A 3,344-nucleotide genomic window follows, 5' to 3' on the forward strand; every position below is an offset into this window, starting at 1 on the left:
GTAATTTAATTACTACTTTCTTGGTTTTTCTTCTTGAATTGTCCTTTATAAAATAAAATTATAATTATTTTTAGAATAGATTAGAGCTGGAAGGGACCTTTGGAGGTCTTCTAGTCCAGCCCCCTGCTCAAGCAGGAGAACCAATACCATTTCAGACAGGTGATTGTCCAGTCTCTTCTTAAAAATTTCCAGTGATGGAAATAATAATAATGATGATAATGGTAATAATAATAATAATAATAATAATAATAATAATAATAATAATAATAATAATAATAATAATAATAATAATAATAATAATAATAATAAAAAACAACTTTGCAAAATACATCAAGAAACTGCAGCTTCCTGCAATAACTCCAGCAATGTTACAAAAAACTGCGCTCCTCGGAACATCTTACATTTTAAGGACGGAACCTGGTTGACACCTAGGATGCGGGTAGCAACCCGTGTCAACCATCAGCACCAGCCAATTTGAATGTTCAGTTGACTGAGGTTCATGTTTAATGAATAAAAGATAATAATAATAATAATAATAATAATAATAATAATAATAATAATAATAATAATAATAATAATAATAATAATAATAATAATAGTAATAATATTTTAAAAAAGCAACAACAAAATCTCCGCGGTCATCTACTGCCATCATCAGCCTCTGCATTGTCACCAATGTCACATTCACACGTGAACAGCACAGACGAATGCAAAAGGCCGCCTTGGCACTTACGCTCACTCTCCCTCCCAAGAAATCTTGCCCACGCGATAGAGAGAAAAGGGACAAAACCTTTCCCCCCAACTTAAGAGAACAAACAACAAGCTGCAAAGGGACGCACGATCTTAATTTCTGCTAAAAATTGAAAAAAAGTTCCCGCACTCTTTGCAGCTTTTTGCTGCAAAAGCGCCCGAAGACATTGCACAGTGCGCCTAACCCTCAATTCCCGTGCAAGGAAGAGAATCCCAGATTTTACATCTCTGCGAAGTGCTACCGCTTTGGCCGATCAGGAAACGCAGATTCACACGAGCTGCCCTGACTTTCGAGTCCCTGCATCGCCAGGATTCGTTCAACCTCTTCCGGGGGCGAGGGCGAGGGAGGAGGGTCGATGAGGCTTGCCTGGATGAATCATAAAAGTCAGAATTTTGCTTTTTGAGAGGGAGAGATCTCGTGTAGAAAAGACGGACGGAGGAGCAAATTGACTTCTTTTTCACGTGCGCGTGGAGTTTCTATGTTGGACCTGGGTGGATTTAGAGTAGACTTTGAAAGGTGTTGCCAAGCCCTCTGGTCCTCATGGTGGAAAGTCGCAGCCAAGCCTTGCAGCGCCCCCAAGGGGGCAACCTGCAATATTATGCATTTATCCATCCATCCCTCCCTTCCTTCACAGAGATAGATAGATAGATAGATAGATAGATAGACAGACAGACAGACAGACAGACAGATAGATAGATAGATAGATAGATAGATAGATAGATAGATAGATAGATAGATAGATAGGCAGGCAGGCAGGCAGGCAGGCAGGCAGACAAATAGATATCAGTAGAGAGACATAGATGATAAATAGACATAGACAGATAGGCAGACATAGATGATAGACATAGATGATAGATGATAGATAGACATACTGGTAGATAATAGGTAGGTAGGCAGGCAGGCAGGCAGGCAGACAGACAGACAGACAGATAGATAGATAGTTACCAGTAGACAGATATAAATGATAAATAGACATAGATAGACAGACAGACATACTGGTAGATGAGATAGATAGATAGATAGATAGATAGATAGATAGATAGATAGATAGATAGATAGATAGATAGATAGATAGATAGATAGATAGATAGATAGATAGATAGATAGGCAGATAGATAGGCAGATAGATAGGCAGATAGGCAGACATAGATGATAGATAGATGATAGATAGAAATAAATGATAGATAGATAGATAGATAGATAGATAGATAGATAGATAGATAGATAGATAGATAGATAGATAGATAGATTGGCAGACATAGATGATAGATAGATGATAGATAGAAATAAATGATAGATAGATAGATAGATAGATAGGCAGACATAGATGATAGATAGAAATAGATGATAGATAGACAGACAGACGGACGGACGGACGGACGGACGGACAGACAGACAGACAGACATAGATGGTAAACAGACAAACAGACAGACAGAGAATATATACAGCCTCCGATTTTCTTTTTCTCTGTAGATAACTGTTTTCTCAGCCTTAATTACTTTCAGATACAGTACAGGTAGTTCTTTATTTACAACAGCTCATTTAGTGACCGTTCGAAATTACAACGGCACTGAAAAAAGTGACTCATGACCGTTTTTCACACTTACGACCGTTGCAGCCCCTTCCACGCGATCCAAATTCAGACGCATGGCAACGGATTCCTATTTATGACGGTCGCAGTAAGATCCCCTTTTGCGACCTTCTGACAAGCCACGTCAGTGGGGAAGCCAGATTCACTTAACAACCGGGTTACTCGCTTAACAACCGCAGAGATTCGCTTAACCCCTGTGGCAAGGAAGTTCGTCAGATGGGGCAAACTTCACTTAACCAATGCCTCACTTAGCAACGGAGCTCAGTTGTGATCGTAAGTCGAGGACGATCTGTATGTGGACTTCAATTCCCAGAATTCCCCAGCCAGCAACGCTGGCTGGGGAATTCTGGGAGTTGAAGTCCACAAGCCTTAAAAGTAGCTAAGATTGAAAAACACTGAGGAAAAAAACACTCCTGTCTTAATAATAATAATAATAATAATAATAATAATAATAATAATAATAATAATAATAATAATAATAATAATAATAAAGTTGGAAGGGACCTTGGAGATCATCTAGTCCAACCCCCCCCCCTGCTCAGGCAGGAACCCTACACCATTTCAGACAAATGGCTGTCCAGTCTCTTCTTAAAAACTTCCAGTGTTGGAGCATTCACCGCTTCTGGAGGCAGGTTGTTGGCATCTCTTGGCTGAAGTTGAGGTGCAGCCCGAATATATCCAATTTAAACAGGGTTTTTTTTATCCCCCATAGGAGTTCTTCACAAAATTCTCCACAAGGAGCTCGGAAGCGCCGTGTTCCCACCCCCCCACCTCGGTAAGACACCTCTACCCTCTGTCCGTCTTTATCTCTCTCTTTTTCTCCGCTCGCCCGCGCCCTCTCGCGCCGCGGCGTCTGCTTCCGGCCACGCCCACCGCGTCGGCGCGCGCGCGCGCGACTTCCGGTCCCAGAGTGCCCGAGGCCGAACCATGGACCACAATGGTGAGCGGGGAGATGCGGGGAGCTCCGTTGAGCGAGCCGGCCGGCCCCGCCGGCTTCGACT

The 3,344-nt window shown here is 41.7% G+C and overlaps 1 protein-coding gene across 1 annotated transcript in view; it reads right to left on the bottom strand.

Moving 5' to 3' along the window:
- Positions 1 to 1,020, bottom strand: part of DUS4L (dihydrouridine synthase 4 like) — a 10,281-nt gene extending 9,261 nt beyond the window's left edge. Inside the window, exon 1 of the mRNA XM_029286602.1 lies at positions 975 to 1,020. The gene's annotated coding sequence lies outside the window, so the exon portion shown is untranslated. The remainder of the gene's footprint in view (positions 1 to 974) is intronic.
- Positions 1,021 to 3,344: the final 2,324 nt, after the last annotated feature.

This window comes from Protobothrops mucrosquamatus, unplaced genomic scaffold (genome assembly GCF_001527695.2).
Source record: "Protobothrops mucrosquamatus isolate PMUCROS unplaced genomic scaffold, P.Mucros_1.0 scaffold4219, whole genome shotgun sequence".
Lineage (NCBI taxonomy): Eukaryota > Metazoa > Chordata > Lepidosauria > Squamata > Viperidae > Protobothrops > Protobothrops mucrosquamatus.